Source organism: Miscanthus floridulus, chromosome 15, assembly GCF_019320115.1.
Source record: "Miscanthus floridulus cultivar M001 chromosome 15, ASM1932011v1, whole genome shotgun sequence".
In the NCBI taxonomy this organism is placed as follows: domain Eukaryota; kingdom Viridiplantae; phylum Streptophyta; class Magnoliopsida; order Poales; family Poaceae; genus Miscanthus; species Miscanthus floridulus.
Genome location: NC_089594.1, coordinates 60,166,705 through 60,191,635, shown reverse-complemented (window position 1 = coordinate 60,191,635; position 24,931 = coordinate 60,166,705). Strand labels below are relative to the sequence as shown.

At 44.6% G+C, this 24,931-nt stretch overlaps 1 pseudogene; it reads left to right on the top strand.

Moving 5' to 3' along the window:
* The first annotated feature begins 13,708 nt into the window (after positions 1-13,708).
* On the top strand, positions 13,709-17,716 carry LOC136508420 (uncharacterized; annotated as a pseudogene).
* Positions 17,717-24,931: the final 7,215 nt, after the last annotated feature.

The window sequence follows — 24,931 nt, the reverse complement described above, 5'->3', positions numbered from 1 at the left end:
CTTAGCAAAAGAGGGATAGCTCCACCAATGTTGTAGTGTTGCGTAATATGTTTCTACTTTGTACTGTCATAGTGCTACTACTAAGGCTAACATGTTTACTATTGCATGCCTCGGTGGTCAGCTAGAGGGTGACCAGGCACCAACAGATTTCACATGTGAAAGTAAAGAGAAGGGAATTTCCGATAACGTTGCTATTATTATGGGTCCAAAGCACATGCTTCCATCTGGTGGTGTTACCTCTTCAGCTGAATTGCCTTATACCATTCTGAAAGGGAGCGAGGATTGGGAAGCTAACGTAATGAGTAAGTATTCTATTGGAAAAGATGGCAAATCAAGAAATATTGATCCAGTTAGGAAGGATGATTCAGTATCAATCTTAGAACAGTTCTTTGGCAATGTTTTATCCAAAAGTGGCAGTAGCTTACCTACTTATGTTGAGGTATAACAAGAAATCCTTTCTTGGACTTATGCGTGTCTCAGCTGAAAACATTCATGTATATTGATTATTAGGAACAATATTCCTATATGACATTACGTGCTTCGGCGCCATATATATGCTTCCACTGCTCTTAGTCGTACAAAAACTTCAGATTTGGTTTTATAAAGTAAGCTTTAGCTGTGTCAATGCACGACGCACGCGAAGGCGTGTGCCACGAACTAGTTCCTAATCAATCGTTAGTTGATGATCCGGTGGTCGTTGCTACACTCTTCTTAAGGCCAGGAACTTTATTTGCAACCATAGCCTTATAAATATTTTTTGCCCAATATCTTTAAAAAAATCGAAGCGTATTATTTTTTTGTTTTTTTAAAGATCATTCCGTGTGCTGCATAATTATATCCAGTAATTTCTTCTCCTTTTTTGTCACTATATGAATTCCACTGTTCACTGATTAGTATCTTTTGTTTCGCATGTGCATGTTAAACACTAAATAAAGGAGCCTTGTTGATTCTCTTCTTCTTTTTGTGTGGGAAAGAACCCTAGCTAGTTGATCCTTAGCAATGGGTTGGGTAGGATACTTCTTTTTCAACATAGGTGTAGGTTAGGCCCAAAAAAGTAATTAAAAGGCAGGATTTTAGTGTGTGTGTGTGGTGGGTGCGTCCGTGCTTGCGCGTGTGTCTGCCTGAGCGCACGCATGTGTGTGTGAAAGTTGATGTTCCATGGCCTAGACACGTGCATGAGTATCCATTTGTAAACCGAGCATACCTCAGTTCCTTAGGTACATACACGGATACACCAAGGCTAGAACTTGCCTAACCGGGTTGAAGTCTTTGAGAAAACATGGGCGTTTGCTTTTTGGGCTACTTAATTATCAATCGCAGGAAGTGTGTCTATAGAAAGCGAGGCTCTAATGATGCCTTCCAAAATCTCAAGATTTGTCAGGTCAAAATTTTGCAATCATTCATAGGGTACCATGCATGTTTTGTGTTAATATGGATTAGTGTGGGATGTGTGAACCTAAGTGTTTGCCTCTTTCACATTTTTCCAAATGCTCTGTTTGGCCTATAGTGTCAGGGATAGGGCCAGAAATTGAATTGTTGCATAAAAACCTGGAAACATTCAAATGGAACATCTTATCATGTCCTCTTATTTTATGTTGGATCAATTCTACAAAACTACCATGCTTCATAATCAAACTCAAACTACTTGTGCTAATATGGGAGGTGTTGTCATCTGCAAGTGTAGTTAGGTTGCCCACAGTCTAATCTAGCCAATCGAATTGCCAATTCACCATGGGTCTATCACCTTCGCCAAGGGGAGACTGGGACTTGGGAGGGGATTAAATCCCTTATCCATGGGGCATCCTTGCATTGATGCCAAAATAATTTCTGGTCCACCAACGGTCTCCACCTCACCAGCCCTTCCCCACCCTAAGCCTTGCACTGTGAGCCAGTGACTAAAAGGCTGCTAGCAACTGAACTCACGAGTTCACAGTTCCTACATCATATACCACAGGCACAGAATGGCCCTCTCAAAACTCCATAAAATTCCCACATTTTTAGGCCTCGCTGTCAAAGGAATTGATCAAGCTACCATATATGATTTGTAGTTGTGCATTTGTTGTGTGTGTGCACTAACGCGCGCACACCCACACACGCGTGCATATGTGTGTGAGTTGATGCTCAATGGCCTACACACATGCATATGTGTATACGTTTTGTAAACTGAGCAGAGATCGATTCATTAGGTACATACACTATGGCAGAACTTGTCCACTTGGGTTGAAGTCTTTGAGACAACATGGGTGTTTGCACTTTAGGCTACTTAATTTTCAATGGTAGTAGGCAATGTGTTTCAAATTATTTATGTGGCCTATGGTGTCAGGGATATGGCCAGAAATTGAATTGTTGCATACATACATGCAACATTCTAACAAAACTTCTCATCATGTCCTCTTATTATGTTGGATTGATTCTACAAAACTATGTTTCTACTCATACTCAAACTCAAACTACATATGCTAATATGGAGGTGTTGTTGTCTGCAAGTGCAATTGGGTTGCCTATATTTGATTATAACCAATCGAATTGTGTCGATTCACCACCAATCTATCACCTTCGACAATGGGAGATTCGAACTTGGGAGGGGATTAAATCCTCTATCCATGGGGCGTCCATGCATCGATGCCAATCAAATTGTCGATCCACCATAGGTCTTCGCCTCACCCACCTCGCCCCCACCGTAACCTTGCGTTGTGAGCCTGTGATTGAAAGGTAGCTCGCAACTAAACTCTCATGTTCAGAGCACCCACAGAATGTGTGTGTGTGGTGTGTGTTTGTGTGTGAAATTTGATGCTCCTTGGCCTAGACACATGCATATGAGTATCCATTTTGTAAACAGAGCATACCTCGGTTGGTTAGGAACATACACTATTAGCAGAACTTGCCGACCCAGGTTGAAGTCTTTGAGAAAACACAAGCGTTTGCTTTTTGGGCTACTTAATTTTCAATCATAGGAAGTGTGTTTGTAGAAAGCGAGGCAATTATGATGCCTTCCTAAATCTAAATATTTGTTTGGTCAACATTTTAGAATCATTCATAGGGGTACATTTTGCATTTTATGTTAATATGGATCAGTGTGGGATGCGTGAACCTTAGTGTTTGCCTCTTTCACATTTTTTTCAAATGCTCTATTTGGCCTATAGTGTGTGGGATAGGGCCAGAAATTAAATTGTTGCATAAAATCACATTCAAATAGAACTTCTTATAATGCCTATTATAATGTTGGATCGATTCTACAAAACTCTCTTGCTTCATAATCAAACTCAAACTACTTGTGCTAATATGGAAAGTGGTGTTGTCTGCAAGTGCAATTAGGTTGCCCATAGTTGATACCAAATAAATAACATTAGATTGGTTATGAGATATATTTTTATAGTGAACTTATTTGGAGACATAAATGTTGATACTATTTTCTATAAACTTAGTCAAACTATAGAAAATTTGGCTCATCCCAAATCTAGAATTGCACTTTTTTTATGGAGAGAGTACGATACACAGCACAGTTTCAGGGATAGACACTGTATCACTGGATCGTAATGCATGTGGATACCAAATGGTGCTTTCCTTGGTCAGCTAATTAATTTCAATGCAATGTCATTATAGTTCATTTCTTCTCTCAAATTAAATTCCATGAAATACCATTGTAGTTCATTTGAGCATGTTTTTGGATAGATCCAATGACACAAAGTAACACTACTAGAAATATCCACTTCTATGATGAAAATCTTAATGACGAATCCCAAACCGTCATAGAAGATTGCTTTTTATGACGAAAATTTTGGTTTTGTCATAGATCAGTGGTGACGATCCTCCAACCCTCCCTATCTATGACGAAATCAGGCATCGTCATAAAAAATATCATAGAAGAGCACATGGTTTCATCACATATCACTCGCGTGACTCATTTGTGACGATCTCCTTTAATACTGTGACGAACATGGCTTCATCATTGAACACACATCTATGACGAACAATATTCGATCTGTAATGAACGGCGCTTCATCATAGATCTCTATACGATACTTTCTCTATCCGACGTGTACCTATGGGACCTACAGTTACTCATCCATGACGCTTGCAATTCGTCATAAAAGTCTTCGCTCGATCCTTTCTCCATACGACGTGTACTTGTGGGACCCTTCTCCATCCGACGTGTACATGTGGGACCTATAGTTACTCATCCATGACGCTTGCAATTCATCATAAAAGTCTCTGCTCGGTCCTTTCTCCATCCGACTTGTACCTGCAGGGACCCTTCAGTATCCGACCTATGGGACCCGACGGCTTACGTGTCATGTGTACCTGTGGGACCGTTGTCCATCTCCATCCGACCTATTGTAACACCCTCGGTGTTACACTGTAAATCATTTACTAAAACACTGCATGAGCATCGTGTTTATTTGTAAATGCATGTAATATAGAGTGTAGATCAATTTTCGTAACTTAGAACGACAATTGGGAATGCATAACGAAAGGTTGTTCGTGACTTATGAAATTATCAAGTAAGGATGTTCACGAATTTTTATTGAACGAAAGCACTATAGAATATATATACAGAACTTTAATAAAGTTAGAAGTATAAATTTTGTAGATGACGATGAAATACCTGCGGTCGAATAATGAATTCACTAGCTAATTGGTCTAATAGATTGGAAATTGAATTTGACGCGAATCTGATCAAGACTTAGTCAAATTTCTAAGGCTAAAAAATGGTTTGACAAAGCTATGTTTGGCAAATTTTGTAGAGTAATTGGGTTAAGGAGTGGTGTGGTATTAGGGCATGTTTTAGTAGCCTAACATGCCCTCTTAAGTTTAGCATAGGTGGTTTGGCGATTGAATCAACGATTTGGATTTTTAGGACACTTTAAAAAGCATGCATGGCACGTGCTGGGTCAGGTCCCTTGCGTTGATGCGGTCACCATGCTCCTATGCCGCCGTCGGCGCGCTGGCCATGCGCGCGTGCGTGACTGGCCGTGCTCGGCTGGTCACTATGGCCGGTAGCCGGGCATGTTGCTCCTCCTCCTCACTACCGCGATGCGTGATGCGCGCTGCGTTGGCATCGCTGCTGGTGCCATGGGGCCGCCCGCGTTCGCTCGGCTCTACTCCGCCAGCCACCGTCTTTGTTACGCCATTGCGCGCACACCGCTTCGCACATGGGTGCCATGACGGTGCCTGTCTCTCTCTGCTCTATGGCGTTGTGTCAGTACGGGATCATGGCTGCTGCTGCTCACACGCGTGCCTATCCCCGCTTGGGGTCAGCCATGCCCCATCATGGCACGGAGCTCCTGCACATGGCACATCGTGCCAAGCCGCTGCTAGCCTTGCATTGCGCCGCATGTGGAGTTGTCATCCCCCTCGCCTTGTTCTTGTCTATTAAATGGCTACGCGACGCGCTTATGATGAGCAATCTCAAGATCTCAAATCTTAGAGGTAGACACATCAAGAACCGATGAGACACATCATCATCATTGATCTTCTCATCTAATGCCTTCAAATCATTGACAATCACTTGCAATCGATGGAACATCTCTGGAATGCTCTCATCTTCCATCATCTTGAAGCTTGTCAACTTCTCCTTGAGAATATACCACTTGGCACTCTTCACCACCGGTGTGCCCTCATATGTTTCCTCCAATCTCTTCCACACCTCATTAGCTCTATCACAATCCTTGATTTGCTCAAACACTTTGGAATCAATGGCATTGTAGATGGTGTTGAGAGCCATTGTATTGCATTGCTTATTGGCCTTGTCTTGGTTGGTGAGATTGTCGGGATCAATGATAACATAGTCACTCTCGGCCACATCCCACACTTGATCATTGATTGAACTAAGATACATCTTCATCTTTCTCTTCCAATAATCATAGCATGCGCCATCAAAGAATGGTGGTTTGCCCCCCCCACATGGTTGAACACAACTTGAGCCATCTTTTGACACCGAGGGTGTTAAGCCTTCAATCAAACGGTGACCATGGCTCTGATACCACTTGAAAGGTCCTAATATGGCTAGAGGGGGGTGAATAGCCTATTTAAAAAATCTACAAGATCACTAGAGCAATTGATTAGTATGGCAAATAGCAAAATACAAACTTGCTCTAGCTCTACAAGGGTTGCAAGTCACCTATCCAACAATTCTAGTTACTATGATCACTAGGCATACAAGAGGCTATGTTGCTACTCAATAAGAGCTCTCAAACTTGCTACACTAATGAGCTCCACTAGATGAACTTAAGCTACAAAGCAAGCTCTCAATTCTAGCTACACTAAAGAGCTTGCTACAACTAGTTTGTGAGAATTTAAATGAGTAAGTAGGGTGATTATACCGCCGCATAGAGGAGTGAACCAATCATAAGATGAATACCAATTCAATCACCAGGAGAATACCAAAGGGCAAGAGACAACCAAATTTTTCTCCTAAGGTTCACGTGCTTACCGGCACGCTAGTCCCTGTTGTGTCGACCAACCCTTGGTGGTTCAGCGGCTAAGAGGTGTTGCACAAACCTCATCCACACAATTGGACGCCGCAAGGATCTACCCACAAGTGAGGTAACTCAATGACACGAGCAATTTACTAGAGCTACCTTGTGGCACTTCACCGAGGAAGGTGCATGACCCCTCACAATCACCGAAGCCGGCTACGAACAATCACCAACACGTGCCAAAGCTCCTCCGCTGCTCTAGGCCATCTAGGTGGCGGCAACCACCAAGAGTAACAAGAAATATGCAGCCACAACGATCCCCAAGTGCCACTAGATGCAATCACTCAAGCAAATGCACTTGGAATCACTTAATCTCACTTTTAATTAGCAATCAAGCAAGAGAGATGAGTGGGAGGGAGTATGCTCAACTCACAAGGATGTTAAAGATGTCAAATAGCCAAGAGAGTCACCTTGGAGCCAACCCCCAACTATTTATAGACGTCCCCAAACCAATAGAGCTGTTAGGCTCTAACTGCTGCTTTTCACAGGGCAACTGGACGCGCTGGTCGGTTTGACTGAACACAGCCACCTCGGCGTCCGATCACTAGATCGCTGCCACATGTCAACGCTTTGAACCAGAGCCACCTGATCTCAATGGTCATTTCTCGATCACTCGCGCTATTAATGACTGACCGAACGCACCACTCGCGCCACCTGATGCAGAAGACTTCGATGTCTGATCGTTTCTAGAGACGATCCAGGTGCCAGAAATAAGTGACTAGACATGTGACCTAATGCGCCCCAGCGTTCGGTCAGCTCTTAGCTGCTACTTGCCCACCAGCTGAGCTAGCATCACCGTACGTCACTGGTGACCTGACGTGGCCCCTGCGTGTCCGATCGCACGAAGTCATCGCCTCTCAACATGTGATCAGACGCGCTGGTCGAGCCAGCCCCAGCGTCTGATCGCTTCTCTTCACTCTCAACCAGCCACCACACCAGTGCTAAAAATGATCGGACTCAGGGCCAGTGTCCGGTCAGATCGACGCCAGCGTCCGGTCACTGTTGTCTCCTCCTTTTCTTTTTCTAAGTCCACAACCACTTCACCCTTGCTTCTATATTGCTAACCACAAAGTGTAGAACTTGTATGCACGTGTGTTAGCATTTTTCAAAGCATTTTACAAGGGTCAAAGTTAGCACACTAGGTTCCTAAATGCATATGCAAGAGTCATGTCACCTAGTGGCACTCGATAAACCGTTCAACAAAAGATTTCCCCTCTTTATAGTACAGCTATCGATCCTAAGTCACTCACACCCTCTATGGTGTTTTGAGTACAAAACAAAAACCTATCTTATACCTTTGCCTTGATCTTCTTGGTTTTTGTTTTTCTCTTTCTTCTTTTCTAAGTTGAGCTTGATCATCATCATCTCATGTCCATCTTTAACTCCATGGACCTCATCTTGATCAATTGCTTGGATTGCACCAACCTAGCTCATATCATCGCTCATGACAAAGGTTAGTGCTAGGTTTCATCAATTATCCAAAACCAAACTAGAGCTTTCAACAGTTGCCTTGTAACCTGGCGAACTCACCTTTCCTACTCGCCGCCTCCTCCCTAGGACCTTGTTCTTTAAGCTTGAACCATGGTGGTAGAGAATCATCCAAAGAGAGGAGACGATGGTGTGGAACCTAGACATGACTAGGTAGGCTCTCCATGTGGAGAACCAGGAGGCAGAGCAGCTGTGGTCGTGCCTCTCCGCTGTGGAGACGACACTCGTCGCAGCCGATAGGGAGACGACCGCGGCTGAAGTAGCAGCGGGTTAAGCACAGGCGTAGCTCACTGGTAAGGCATTGTCATTACCATATCTTCTTATTTTGTGTGGCAGTGCATCTTATTAATTGGTAGGGTTTTCTTTGTTCTTGTTCTTTCAGCCATCATGGAGCAGCTGAACGCCGCGTCTGTGCTACCGGTAGGGCCAAACTTCCTTGAGCACATTCGTGCTCTGCCAGCGTGGATCCAGGAGGTAGTGACGCATGATGTTCGCCATGGGGTTGCGTCAGCCCTGGCTATTGCCCACCTCTGTTCAGACGCGGACTTGCATGCGGTGGAGCCGGGGTTCCCACCAGAGCTACTGGTACAAAGGGCTTCATATGATTTTTTCCTATAGGATTTGGATCCTTCAAAATTCCTATTTCTCCTCCATTCCAAAGGAGCTAGTATTTGAGTTTCTTTTGTCCATTTCTCGAGATTCCATTTTACAGTGTTGGTGGGCCCCAAACAGACAGGGATATCTACCCACGTGAAAATTTGATTTTGGCAAAAATTTTGCACCGCGCCGAGTAGTGTCGCCAACACGCATTGAAAATTAGATGCCTCTCTTTTGCCCTCCGCTCGGAAGTTAGGTTTACTATGCCATCTATTTCAGACAAGGGTATTTGTGGTACTATGATGGCCACATAAAAGCACAAGGAGTCACCGTCACTGCCTCCATCTTCATCCTTCAGCCACCACCGTCTCTCCTCCCGCTCCAAATCCTAGCCCCATAGCCTTCCTCTCCACTCTCTAGCCACCCCCTCTACCACCTCTCTCCAGACCCTAGGCTCCATCGGCATAGCAGCTCGACTCATCAATCTCCACTCTCCAGCCACACCCTCTCTCATAGCTTTCCAAACCCTAGCCGAAGCCAGATCCCCTTTGATTCATCGGTAGTAGGTCAGCTGACGGCGGAAGGACCACCTCGACGACGGTATAGGCCAGATCCTAGATCCCCTACTTCAGCATTTGTCATGACCAGCCAGATCCAAACCCTAGCCGAAGCCAGATCTGGTACCCCTTCATCAACGCCGGCCGCACTAGTTCTACGACCACGATGACAAGACGGCTATGCCGACGACGAAAGCGTAGCCAGGGTACGCGGAGGAAGAGGTACCCAAATTCCTTTTATGATTTGTGATGTATTGTAGCGGTTCAACCTGGGATATGTAGATAGCGATGGGGTTGCATATTTCCTATAGTTGAGTGTAGTTGACATGTGCTTTATTAGATTAATGATTTCCATATAAGCTGTAGTTACTAGTTAGGTGCTTATTTGCATACTCTTGCTCTCTGTTATGTTGACATTTGCTAGAAGTTTTAGTTAATAAATACCTTTGTAATCTAGATGAACAGCTACTAACTACTTTTGAACGAGAGTGGGAGGCACAAGTCATAAAGAATCATAGGAAGATGGAAGAACTAGGGGTGGTTATTGAGGGATTTGGTGATACGGATGAAACATATTTAGATTTACAAGATGAGTCAGTGGCCCTTGCAGTTGAGGTGCTTTTCTACCTTGTATTGAGTTTGGGTGGGAGGGGCGGGGGGGTTGCAGATAGTAATGCAATGCTTTGTTGTCTGGATAGCAATGCAATTTGTACATGCTTTCTGCTTAAATTTGTTTCTCCAATTTTAGCGTCCGGTTCAAAGAAGCCGCAGAGGAGGCTCCGCTAGCAGGACAAAAGGCAGCGCTGATATCAGTCCTATAGGAAGGTAGTCCAAGAGAGTGAAGTCAACACGACTTGGAGAGTTGACTCATGGATCTGAGAAGAACAAGCAAAACCGTGCAAAAGTGAAGTGCCACCAGGCTACAGGATCTCGCTTCTATGCTGTACAACTATAATTATTTGTAAGTGATGGTTGTGTTTTATTATTACTCTAGCCTTTGTATAAACAGAGACTCATGTGCACTGTTAATAGAAGCAATAGTGGCAGGAGCCTAAGGCCCCCTTTGGAACGCAGGATCGAAAAAACGTAGGAACAGAAAAAATACAGGAATATGATTGGAATGCATGTGAAAAACAGAGGAATGAAAAATAGAGGAATTTTGTTAGAAGGGGTGTTTGGCTTTGTACAGGAAAAACATAGGAAACCAATACAATGAGGTTTCACTGGATGTTTTTTTTCTTTGTTTTTCCTATGAAAGTTGAAGGATAGGAGACTTTCCTATGGTTTTTCTTCCCCTATTTCTTCCTATGAACCCAAGGCCTTTATGGTGCTGATTCCATAGGATTATTGATTCTTACATTTTTTTTCTTTGAAAATCCTATGAACCAAAGGGGCCCTAAATTTGGTATTATCATTTAATTTTGAAGTTGCAATACCTGTGCATTGTGCTTATATAATCCATATCTATAACCTATTGTTTACTGCTTGAATTTCGTAGTATATAATCCATATCAGTACCTATGCGTTGTGCTTGTGTAATCCATATCAATATGAAACCTGCGTTACTTGTTATGAACTAATCTCTTGGGTTTTCAATTAAAGTCATCTTCCATTATCTTTAACCTAATGTTTACTGCTTGAATTTTACAGAAAGCTATGGAAACTATGCGAGTAGAACATATTGCTGATGGGCACGAATCAATGACAAGTGTTGATGTTGTTCCCACGGTCTTTTGCCTCTCCCATGGCCAGGTTCACTCCCAGGTTAGCGGCAACACCCTTTTTTTGAAGAATGCTGATATCCCGATAAGCTCCGCCAGAACAGAGACATCAACGAAGAGAATACTTCGAGAACAGCTTGTTGCTGAACATGAAAGTTCCGCTAACCTCGTCGAACAAGTGGATGAACTGAAGAGAAAGACAGAAAAGACTGAAAGGGAGTTTGAGGAGTTCAAGATACAGCAACAGGAGGAGTACAATAAGCTATGTGAGGATATCATGCGCTTCAGCTCTTCTTCTGGTAACTCTTAGTCGTCAGCTATGTTGGCTTGATGCAGTGAACATTTATGGTTTGATATGTGTACTCGTGTGCTGGTTTGATGTGGTGAAAGTGAAACTGTCAGCGGGTTGTTGCTCATGTGTAAATAGTAATTTGTTGTATTTGATTGTTATGCTGAATAATTATGTAGACATCATTGAATAATTATATAGTCAATCTGTGTAGCAGTGACGATCTTGAATTACTTTTATGATGAATTGATTGTTGGGCACGTGGTAGAACCTAGGCAGGCCATGTGATTAAATAAAAATATGACACTTGGACAAACCAGTGCATGACACGTGAAATAGCCATGGCACGACACGTGGGCTAATAAAAATCTGACACATGGAAGGAAGTCATCAAGCCACGTGTCCGAATAAAAAAACAAAACGTGGACGGATAGTACCGTGACACGTGGTCGAATAAGAAACGGCCACGTGGACCAATAAAAATACGACACATGGTACAATGAAGAAATGACATGTGACCCAAACGCAACATGATACGTGTGACAATAGAAAACTGACATGTGGAACAACAGGGTCTGACACATGGTTCATTAAGAACTTGAAATGTGCAAGAACCAGGGATGATCACGTTGTCCAATAATAAGGTGACACGTACCCGAACCATCTCCAATGGAACCGGCTATAGCAGGTACACGTAGAAAGCATGCCAAAGCAATTCTATGACGGTCAGTTTTCGTCATAAATCTATCCACATCTATGACGAATTTTTAGAATCATCATAGAAGTTAAGGAATGATGCGACTTCTATGACGAACAGTTTTCTATCATAAACCCGTCATAAAACTAAAATTACGACGAATTTGGCTCCTTCAGAGATGAAAGCTATTCGTCATAGAGCGTGTCTCTAGGAGTTTTGTAAAACAATGCCCTATTTTGATATTTTAGCACAAAGGAAAAAGTATCCGCCAACAGTTTGGTAAAAGAGCTCCTTAAAAGTACAAAGTTGCAAAATATCCTCTCCAACTCGTAAGTTTCTACAGTTTAGAGGAACTCTGTATCCGCTCCCCGCCCAATGTTTTCTCGGAAGATCAAAGTAAATTCGACGCATGCGTAAATAAAGAAAATAAATGATTCCAGATGAGAAGTGGTAATAAACTATTAAAAAAGGTTTGGTTAGTTAGAAATAGTTTAGGATTCCCAATGCAAAATTATTTATTAAGCTATCACTAGCAAACGTGTCCGTACGTTGCAACAGAACATACACTTTGTTATGCAATCACATGAACAACTTAGGGCTCCAAGATTTTTAAAATGATCACATCATCTGTTTCAATACATATTAAAATTAGATTCTTTATCATTGCGGCCCGAAGATATATGTAATGTTTACGTTATTTGTTTACTTGAGTTGGACTTTGTATCCTCGTCGGACTCACAAACACACATGATTCTAAGTTCTAACTCAGATGAACATATATAGGTCATGAGTTTGAGATACAAACACAATAGGTATCATAGAGGGCATTATGGGGCATAAAACAAAAAGATGACGGACGAATCCCTTTGCTCTGTAATATTATAGCAAACATGCACATACGATGCAACGGGACATATAACTTGTTACACGGTTACCTAAACGACTTACAATATTGCATTTTATTCTTCCATTCCAATTCATTTCTAGAATAGAACTTAATACCATGTGTGGTCACATGCTGATCTAACTTGTACGGCCATGTTTTGTTTTAGAATCGGAGTCTATATCGCGTCTACATCATCGGTTCCAATTCATTTTTGGATCCATATTTTAACATTATGCATAGAATATATGCAGATTTATTCTAATATATGCAATGCCATGCTCTCATATTTTTTCGGTAGTGCCAAGCACCATAAGGTGTTTTCACAGTTCATAAACATGGAAAACAGTTTGCAGGTGTTAGCCACGCTAAAAAGAAAAAGATACGTGAAGTGCCACTTGGACGGTGGAGGCCACGGTTTGACTCACGTTGTTAAAATTTTTGGATTGTTTTTCCGGTCGCCTGCGGACAGGACGAGCAGGTACGGAGTCACTCGCCTGCCTTAAGTGTGAGCTAGGTAACAATTTGGGTTGAAAAGTAAACGGATGGGTGGAGTGGACTGAGCTGAAAAGTGAGTGGATAGGTGGAGTGGACCGAATTATGGGCCAGACAAAAAAGAAACAGAAATTTTAGCTCTTAAATATAGATATGAGACTTAGAGGAGGACAAAATTTAAAGTTGTTATTTCTTACGTTAACTTACCGGATCTATTAGTTTAGTAAATAAGTTATACCGAACTCATGGAGTCTGGATCCCTAATCTTTGGATAACTGGGACATTAAAATTATTGAAGAAAGAAAATAAAGAGGCCATGTTACTGGAAATCATCGAATCGAAATAAAAAAAGGTGAGAAAAACTGAAAAAAATAGTAGAAAATATGCGCCGGAGGAAACCTAGGAGTTGGAGGGAGCCCAGCCAAAGCCCAAAGCCATTGCCGACCGCGAGCACTTGAAAGCGGCTCGCCCGTGTGCGGTGTGCCGTCCCCGGCGGCCCCCACTCCAAAGCCCCCCAATCTTGTCGCTTTCTGCGCGCCGTCGCCACCCCGTCTCCCACAAAACCATCCACCGTCTCCGCCATCCCAATCGCCTTCAAAACCCCCGGCAAAGCCCTTCATTTCCGCCGCATCTCCCTCGCTGTCCCGGCTGTCGGGTGCTGGGGCTCGCGGCTCCTCTCTTCCTGTGGCCTGGAAGGGAGGGGGAGGATGCAGGCCGCGGCTGGGAGCGTCTCTTGGGTCGCCGCGCAGCCGTCCGTCCTCGGCCGGTGCGGCGGCGGCGGCGGCGCGCCGTCCGCTTCGCTCAAGGGGAGTGCTTGCGGCGTCGGAGGAGGGGGGTGCAGGGTCCGGGGCCGGGGCGTCGCCGTGCCGCCGTGCTGCGCGCGCGCGCAGGAGAAGCGCCCGCCGCGGGTGCGGAAATCCAAGGAGGAGAGGCGGGAGATGGTGGAGTCCTTCATCAACAGGTGCGTTCTGTGCCCATCTCTCCGCTCCCTCGTGGATGCACATCTTGCGTTTGGAATCATTAGTGGTAGTTGGCAAAAGACACGATCCCAAGCCAGACTTGGTTTCCGTACTGCCTCAAGCTGTTTGTCCCCTAATAAAATCTAAAGTGTTGATTTGGTTTTATTCTATCTATCTGTGACTCACCCATTTGTGTTAAAAACAATCTAATTTGAAATTCTGTGTGTAGTTACTTGTGCTTATAATTTCTGTCATTTATCTAAAAGTTGGCTCGACATGTGGTGGTTCATGATTTTTGGTTGCCCGCTGGATGAATATCCTGCATGCCAAAAAAGTGACTGAAAATTGCTAATCCAGTTCACAATGTCTTTGCTCTGTTTCAGCTACCGAGTTGCAAACGAAGGAAAATTCCCATCAGTTAACCTTACACATAAGGAAGTTGGAGGGTCATATTATATAGTTCGTGAGATCGTGAGGGATATCATCCAAGAGAATAGAGTCCTTGGTCCTGGTGGCTTGGATGCTATGGCACTGAGTTTTGAAGATTGTGCTGATTCTTCAGAGTCATCCATAAAGCATGAATTGGGTCAAGACAGTATAGAGATCTTAGATATGTCTGGTAGTGAAGTCAGTAAGGGTTATGTGCCTGAAATATCCAGCAATGATGAGTCGTTTCCATTGCAAGACAATGCCATCAGCACTCAGACACTCCTGGGTTCATCTAATATCTTAGAGGCTGGTGTTCTGAATAGTGTCGTCCAAAATGGGAATGCGGCAGATGCAATATTCATGGAAACAAACCTTGAGAAACAAGATGAAATTCCATCTGGGGGATCCATTGAGTTTGACTTGAATAGTTCTGAAGAGCAAGCTCGTTTATTGGCTCAGGTTTCTGATTCAGATGAAGACATTGCACTAAACAGTCAGGCGCATGCACAGGATGGGACGGCCAGTAGTGCTACTGATAGAGTTATTCTTCCCTTAGAATCTTCTGCTGTTTATGAAAACAATGCTGCACTTTTAAGAGATCATGAGACATTGCCTAATGATAATCATGATGGGCCAACTGATAGTGCCGTGGATGATGCAAACCTCCTTGCGGTGACCAATGGTGTTCAAGCAAAGCAAGCTTCTTTACATGAGCATGATGCATCAACTGGAAGTGTATCGATTAACAATGCTCAGAGCTTAGATGGTCAGTTTAGCACTACAGTATCTACTGATCCTATAAATGGTTTCAAATTGGAGGATGAAGTTGCAACCAAGACAATTGAAGCATCTAAAGTATACATGCTGCAAGATGAGCTTGAGCAAACATTGGTTGATACTAGCTGTGATGGGCAAGAAAACTCTGACAGCTCTGTTTCTCATCCAGCATTAGATACAAAGGTTAGCCAAGTTGTGTTTCTGTGAAAAGTTGTGCAATATAAATCATCTTCTCTTCTAAATGACATGCTACCTTTTTGTGCCTCTTATATTTGTTGTAGTATGCTTAACACCAAACAACAAAAGGGGATTAAATAATATGCTTGTTGGTCTGTCATATTACAAACAACTGATTTGGTTGTAATTGTAACTGTTATGTGGAATGCAATCCACACTATGTGGCATCTATAGTGTGGGGATAGATGCAGTCTAATACTACACGGCATCTATATTATGCTCTTAGGGTCTTTGATTTAGGTTGAGCTATTTGTCATATGCAGGCATGCATCACAGTTTGTTGAGAACTGGATTTTTTTCTTACGCCAAATCTTTTGGAAACTAGTTTTAGATCAATAGAGAACATTAAAAGCTACCTTTAGATTCTAGAGTTTGCCAGAATCAAAGGAAATGCATCATACAGTTACTATGTTTTAGTGCTTGGGGTGTTTAGTTTCATGTCCCAATCCCCCACTCTCCCAACCCGAGCTCCTCAGTGACAACTGGAGTATGTATTAGATAGCTAGGTTATTCCTGTTTTGTTTTATGAGATTGTTTTGGTTGGGGACAATTGTTAGCAAACTGGGCACTGTCAGAATACAACCTTTTCTACCTCTTATTGCTATACTTTTTATATGACAAGGAGCTAGTGAATTGAACTTTTCAATTATGGTATGGTGTTCATTTGTGGGCAAAATAACATTGCCTGTAGATATGTATCTGATTCATTCTATTCTACTGCTTTGCAGGGGCTGTTGCACACAGAAGATCAGCACAGTGTGGTACAGGTAGATGAAAGTGAATTCAAGAACTCAACATCCAGGGATCACAAAGGAAGAGGTCCAGGCAGCCGATTTCAGGCATGAACAAGGAATTAGCACCAGAACAGCGATCAGCAGGCATGCACTTTGCCTCCTAACTTTGCGTTGCATGCTTACTGTTTATAATTTCCTTCACACGTCACAAAAGGCAGCAGTATATTAGGTAAGTCAGTGTTTCCCCATGGCTCTTCCTAGCGCTCATAAATAGTAGGTGGATAGCTATGAGTTACACTCTGTAGAGATATTGTTCTAACTGTTGCAGTGATCATAACAAATTTGTAGTTGCTAGTTCCGTGGTCGTCATGAGTGTGCCTGGGCAAGTGGCAACTTCATAGTGCAGCCCATTGTGTAACCCGTAATTTAGATAGATGGACTCCCTAGGATCATAAAAGCCAAGTCGTGGTTTTGGTCCATAAGTAACTTATACTAAATAACATCAACATGCTAGTTAGTACTCTACTATTAACTGATCGAGCTTAGATAGTTTTTTATTTTCAGTCAGACCAGCTCTTTAGTCCATGCACACAGGAGGTATTCTGTTCTTGTCTTTATGACCAAGCTCGCACTTCATATCCGTGCTTAGGTGGCTGAATGAAATCGCATTTGCAAAACCAAAAACCTGTTCAATTGAGCTTGTGATAGTTATCTAATGTTCTGAATATTCTGTTCCTCTATATGGTCTGCAGGAGAACGTTGAAAGCTCTACATAAGAAAGATGACAACCTATTCTGGCTTGTTCTTAGGGCATTTGTTGTTGCTATATCGAAAATCTGGGCAAAATGAACAATGCAGAAAGGCACCTTACGTGGAACTGAAGATCGAGTGAATCCTTCCTACTGGAAAACGAGAAACCAGTCCATGAAGTTCCATTTCTCCCATGCGAATATAGATATGCTACTTTTGTGCTGCAGTTTAGGTTAATTTTTGGAGACGGGGTCTAGTTTGTAGTCGCTTCCCACTATAGGTGTAATGTTTAGCCCTGGTTTAGTTCACGAAATTTGGATTTTGGGTCTACTGTAGCATCTTCGTTTTTATTTGGCAAATAGTGTCCAAACATTAACTAATTAGGCTTAAAACGTTCGTCTCGTAATTTCCCACCAAACTGTGCAATTAGTTTTTCTTTTCGTCTACATTTAATGCTCCATGCATGGGCCGTAAACATTTGATGTGACAGATACTGTAGCAACTTTTTGGAAATTGGGTAGCAACTAAACAAGGGCTTAGTTATTTTGGTCCGGTGTGTCATGTGTGAAATATCTGCTACAATGGATGGCATGTGACTTTTGGTAATAGGAGGATCTCTTTTAATGCTCTATGAAATTTGCAGAGTTGTTCATTGGATTCATATAAATTGGGGCACTGCTAGCGTCTAGACGTCCGGACGGACGCCTGCGGCTGCAGTCGGTTTCCCCTCCGTATCGTGTGTCCACGCATGGGCCTACACTGCCCAAACTTCGCTCGATCAAGCCTACATCACCCTTGCCTATGTGGGGCCCATGCTGCCTAAACGTCGCTCGCACGTGGACTGTTTGCACGCCCTCCCGCTTCCCATATGTATCTATGTGCAACACCCGATTTACTTTTAAAACATCTAGATGTAACAATTACAATATAAAAAAAAGACAATGAAACATTCGAAACATGTATCTGCAAAACTTGCAAAAACAGTTGAAAATCATTGCAAATATACGCAACATCTAGATAAAACACTTGCAACATATATGTGAAACATATGCAACATCCAGATAAACATGTTTGCATCATAAGTCTAAAAAAACAAATGAAACATTAGGGACAAACACTTGCAACATACGTGTATAACCATTGCAACATATGTAACATTCTAATCTACTTTTACAACATCTACGTTAAAACACTTAAAACATACCTCTAAATCATCTAAAATATTTCAAATGTACACTTGCAACCTGCATCGTATCTCGTGCGGGCTCCTCCGCTGTCTGCATCGGACGCTGCAGCCGTAGCAGGAGGAAGGCCGGAGGGCTTCCACATCAAGACCCGGCACTTCTCCTTGCGCTGGCGGCGTCGTCGGGCGGAGCGGACAGTCGAGGAGGAGCAGCAGGGCGAGCACACAAAACGGGCGCGCAGATCAGCGGCTGGATACGAGCGCGCGGGAGCAGCGCTAGGAGGTGCGGCAGGAAGAGCGAGGCGAGCAACGGTGTGGGAGATGGATGATATTGCACGGGCGATGGATAAATAGACCGGATATTATATTAAACAAAGGTTCGTCACATGGCTCCACGCCCGCTTCCGTCTGATACGTCTGATACTTCGACTAAGAGTCGGACACTAGATCGAAGAATTACCGTTTGTTGAGGTGAATTTAGGCTTGGATTTGCCTCCCCGATTGGAGTGTAACATGTCAATCAGAACCTTCTGTTAGCACTTAGCGAGCCTTAACTAGTGGCGGAGAAAATAGTATATTGTGGCAATAATTGGGGGATCTCATTTTCACTGTTTCTCTGCATTCGCAGTCTATTAAGAAAAATCATTACCAAATACATATACGGTTAAGTTGGAGCAAGCAGTTAAAGGTTTACAACATTTTATTGTGGTAACTTTAGGTTTGGATCAGTTTTTTTATAAAGTTGGGTTTGGATCATCTAAACTCTAAAGTCAAAGTGATGAACAACTGTAAACAGTTTATCTGGTTTCGTTATCTCGGCAAATCAATAAATATGAGTTATGCAAAAATCACACCCATCTGTATTGCACTTCAAAACTAAATGTTTGTTATTTGCATTGTACTTCAAAACTGAAGTGCGCGAAAACATATGGGCAAGTACACATTGCATCCTTGAAACACCCCTTCTATTATTGGTACACCTCAATACATTGTTACGACTGGACCGGTGACGAGTCCGGCAACGGATGCTGAAGATGGGCGTGAGCTGCTCGCTGAGGATGGGCTGAAGACGCAGGAGATGAATGGGCCGCAGCTACGACGGTCCAGCCGGCCCAGAGTTGCTAACCGGCGTGTCTCGGGCGCCGAATGGGCCAAGGCATGAAGCAAAGCGTTATACATACCGAGAGTTAGGAGGAGGGTATCAAAGATTATTGTACAAGCTATTGCTTCCGTCTACAACTCCCTCTGACCCCGTCCTCCTGCTCTGCTGCCGTCCTCTGCTCTTATCCTGCTACCGCCCCAAACACCTTTGTACCGATACTGAATATTGAGATCCACGGAGTTCGTAACAAATTGGTACTTAGAGCCTCGAATCCAAAATCTCATCGCCTGCTCGCTGTCCTGTGCGGAGATCGTCGCCGGTGTTCCGCTGGAGCCCCACGAAATCATCCACGACCACTTCACCCGGTTCCGCAAGCAACTGGGCGATATGGACTCCAACACCAAGCTCATCCTCGACGAACTCAGATCCGTGCAGGCGAATCTCACTGCCCGCATGGATTTGATGGAGAGCTCCGTCGGCAAGCGTGTCGGCTCCCTGGAGGATGCCGCTAAGGCTTTCGACACTTGGCGGCCGAAGGTGGATGCGACGGTGGACGAGTTGCGTGCGGAGGTGGGCGAGATTCGGAAGACGGAGGAGAAGGTGGAGACGTTGCGGGAAGAGATGACCGCGCTACGCAAGACTTGTGAGCCGCTCCGTCCTCGACGCTGCAGTCGGCCGTGCCAACCGGGGTGCTGTCGTCGCCTCCAAAGGTGTCCGCGGCGATGATTCCCGCTGGCTGGACCAAATTCAGCCCGTTAGGGCACCACGAGGAATCAAGCCACCGGGGATTCGAGTATCCAACTCAATCCCTGGTCAAGGGTACACTCACTCCTGCCAATCCTGATCCCAAACCCAAGCTCCTTCGTTCTTACTCTAGGTCAGCGCTCATAGCCGGTGTGCCCAGTGGATCGGGTGGGGGAGATGGCCTCTCGCGTCGTCCTTGGCATGGGGAAGGGGCTCCTGGGGGCAATTGGTTTAGGGAGGGATCTCACGAACACATACCCAAAATGAATTTTCCCCCATTTGATAGAGAGAACCCAAAATTGTGGCTAGGATGCTGTTTGGATTATTTCAACATGTACACGGTACCACACCATCGCTGGGTTAAGGTAGCCACCATGCACATGACTGCAGCCGCGGCTCGCTAGGTTTCAGTCGGTGGAAGATCAAGTTCGTCAGGGAACCTAGGAATCATTGTCAGGATGTCATGGAGCGATTTGGTAAGGATCAGCATGCTTTTCTGATCCGCCAGCTCTTCCACATATACCAGGTTGGGTCCATGCAGGAATATATTGATAAGTACACCGGGCTGGTTGAGCAATTGATAGCCTATGGTCGCAGTTCTGATCCTCTGTACTATGCCATGCGCTTTGTCGATGGCCTTCGCGCTGATATTCGCTCTGCTGTGCATTTGCAACGTCCTTCTACTCTGGATACTTCCTGCATGCTCACCTTGTTGTAGGAAGAGTTGGTGGAGCCGGGACGACGGCGGGATGTGCGGTGGCCGGAGCCGTTCACTTTTGCTAAGGCAGCGCCACGGGGACCCTTGCCTCTGCCCCCGCCACCTCTTTCGGACTGAGCGCCTAGGACAAGCCAGCCATGCCAGGAGCTGAGCCGCAGGACAAGCATGGACGAGGCATTGAATCCAAGCTGAACACCCTACGCGACTACCGCCGAGCTAGAGGTCTCTGCATCCATTGTGGTGACAAATGGGTGCGCGGCCACAAGTGTTCAGAGTCTATCCAACTTCATGTTCTGCAAGAGTTCTGGGATATCTGCCATTCGGAGGGCTACTCGGATTCTACACCGGTTCAGGATGAGGAAGAGCCCCATTGTGCAGCTATCTCCATGGCAGCATCAGGCGGAAATCGGCTCACGCGCGCTATTCATTTTGTGGGCACTATCCAGGGTCATCCGGCTCGGATTTTGGTGGACTACGGTAGCACTCACACCTTTGTCAGTCAGGCTCTGGCCTCTCAGCTGTCTGGGGTCACTACTTTCAGCCCTGCTCTCCAAGTCACCATAGCTGATGGTTCTCAAGTGGCTTGTTGCTCTCAGATTGCTCAGTTGTCTTGGTCTGTGCAGCATTGTGATTTTGTCTCCGCAGCCAAGCTGTTGCCTCTGTCATCTTATGAGTTGATTGTAGGCATGGACTGGTTGGCTTCTCATAGCCCGATGCAGGTAGATTGGCACAACAAGTGGATGCTCATTCCCTATGGCCAAGGCCACAGTTGTTTGCAAGGTGAGCTGATGAGCCTACCCACTGGCTCGGTCATTCAGGTTACCACTATTTTGTTGGAGGATGTTGTAGCTTGTCAGGAGCCTATTCCACCAGAGATTGCAGCACTCTTAACAGAGTTTTAGTCTGTCTTTGCTCCTTCGACTGGCTATCCGCCGGCACGCCATTGCGACCATGCCATTCCGTTACATCCTAGTGCCGGTCCATTCTCAATAAGGCCCTATCGCTATTCCCCTTTGCTTAAGGATGAAATTGAGCGTCAGGTGGCTGAAATGCTGCAAGCAGGACTGATCCAACCCAGTTCTAGCCCATTCTCTTCATCAGTTTTGTTGGTCAAGAAGAAAGATGGTACATATCGCTTTTGTGTGGACTTCCGACAACTCAATGCCATCATAGTCAAGGCTAAGTATCCGGTCCCAGTCATTGAAGAGCTACTCGATGAACTCACACATGCATCTTGGTTTTCTTGCCTCGATCTGACAGCGGGTTACCACCAGATTCGTTTGCAGCATGGAGAGGAATTCAAGACTACCTTTCAAACTCACTCCGGTCATTATGAGTTTCGTGTCATGGTGTTTGGGCTCATAGGAGCGCCAGTCACCTTTCTCAAGGCTATGAACACTACTCTCCACCCCCTGTTGCGTAAATGTGTACTCATTTTCTTCGACGACATTCTCATTTTCAGTCGCTCCTATGAAGAGCATGTTGAGCATTTGCGGTTGGTCTTCCAGTTGCTGCAGCAAGATCAGTGGCAGGTGAAGATGTCCAAATGTCACTTTGCACAACTGGTAGCTTCAGTTATTTAGGGGCACGTCATCTTAGAGAAGGGCGTGGCCACTGATCCTGAAAAAGTTCAGGCGATTCTAAAATGGCCAGTTCCATGGTCTGTTAAGTAACTGCGTAGCTTCTTGGGCCTAGCAGGATACTACAGGTGATTTGTTAAGCACTTCGACATCATCTCCAAACCCTTGACTGGATCTTCTTCGCAAAGGTGTTGTTTATGTTTGGACATCCAGCCAGGATCAGGCCTTCTCAGCTTTGAAGCATGCCTTGACAACTGCTCCGGTGTTGGTCTTGCCCGATTTCAGTCGACCCTTTGCGGTAGAGACTGATGCCAGTGGCACGAGGATTGGTGCCATACTTATGCAAGGGGGTCATCCCTTGGCATTCCTCAGTAAAGCTTTGGGACCTCGTTTGCAAGGATTGACTACATATGAGAAGGAATATATGGCTATTTTGTTGGCCCTGGAGCAATGGCGCAGCTACTTGCAGCATGGCGAGTTTCAGATCATCACCGATCACCGCAGCCTCGTGCAACTGATGGATCAACGGCTTCACACACCATGGCAGCAAAAGGTCTTCACCAAACTCATTGCCCTGCAGTATCGGATTGTCTATCGCAAGGGCGCGAACAATGGCGCAGCTGATGCTCTCTCCCGTTATCCTTCTACGCAGCTGGCTGCCCTGTCAGCTTGTCAGCCTCAGTGGCTGGAGGCAGTAGTTGAGTCGTACTCTCACAACGATCATGCCCAGCACTTGATTGCACAGTTGGCTGTGACTCCAGATTCTATGATCGGATTTACTCTTCAAGATGGTTTGCTGCGCTACAAGTCTAGAATTTGGGTGGGTGCTAATTCGGAGTTGCATACTCGATTGATTACAGCAGTGCACTCTACAGCTGTGGGAGGACACTCAGGCATGTCAGTCACCTATCACCGACTGAAGCAACTCTTTGCCTGGCACGGCATGAAGTCAGCAGTTCAGTCTTTCATCGCTGCTTGTGTTGTCTGTCAGCAAGCTAAACCTAGATCGTTCTAGACTGCCTGGTTTGCTGCAACCGTTGCCGGTGCCTGACAGTGCCTGATCGGTCATATCAATGGATTTTATTGAAGGCTTGCCATCTTCGCACAGTTATAACTACATACTAGTGGTGGTGGACCTCTTTTCCAAGTATGGTCATTTTCTACCTCTCAAGCATCCTTTTACTGCTCGATTAGTGGCTCAGTCTTTTCTGTCGCAAGTCTATAAGTTACATGGTATGTCGCAAGCCATTGTCTCGGATCACGACAAAATATTTACCAAGTCATTTCTGGCGCGAGCTATTTTAGTTGGCTGGCATTGAACTGAGAATGAGCACTGCTTATCATCCACAGACGGATGGGCAAACGGAACGGGTCAATCAATGCCTTGAGACATTCCTTGCGTTGCTTCGTCCATGCTTGTCCGCATCAGTGGTGACAGTGGTTGGTGTGGCAGAACCTCCTGAGAAATCAAGGCCCACGTATATCTATCGTTGTCTCAACAGACCTATGATAGCGTACACGAGTTCCCAACAACTTAAAAGGTCTGTCGGGTGTCCTCGATAAACTCGAATCATCCACGATTCTTTTTTCAAATAGGATCCCAATCACAGACATTGCAGATTACAATAGTTTATTCAAATATACATCAGAGTAAAAGATAGCGGAAGTCTTAAGATAACATAGTTACAAACCAGTTATTTTCAAACTTACAATACCACAAGTGTCATACGACCATAGTAGCAGGGATAATATTACATTAACTTTATTTATCATACAAACTAGTGCCTTGTCCAAAGGCCATTCATCACTCCTCATCGTCATTGACTTCAAATACAGACATGCAGCAGGGACCAAAACAAGCCTACGCATGCAACTCACCTGCAACAAGGGTTAACAAACCCTGAGTACAAAGGTACTCAACAAGACTAACCCGACATAACGGGATGTAAGACTTTAGAGATGCAGGGGTTTGGGGCAAGGTAAGGATGTAGCAAGATTCAAAAGTTCTTTGCCAAAAGCTTACTATTCTTCATTCTATTTTTAAGTTTTACCACTAAGTCCTTTTTGTTCATTATCTCAACTAAATATACATTTCTCATATTCCATTCCTTCTCATTCCATTCTTTTTCTCATATTTTAGTAATTCACCAGTCCTGCATTGCTTCTATAATGAATCGAGTCTCCATATCCGCGGAGCACCGGCAATTCAAATTGATTTAAGTCCCAGCTAGGGATTCCTTATCACATGACATATGTAGAACTTAATCTTGCATATATCAACCTTGCCACTGGGTCCTCCTATACTAAGCCGTCTCCATGCCACCCGAGAGCACAACATACCTCAAATCCGGCCACATTCCAGCCACGAGGGTACACGCTACTCCCACCATCTCTCCACTCCCAGTGCGTGGGCATTCGTCTTAGTATCAGATTAGCCGAAGTAGGCTTACCGGAGTATGTGACCAGTACTACAAAGTGTCTCGTTCAGAAGATCCACAATGAGTGGCCTTTA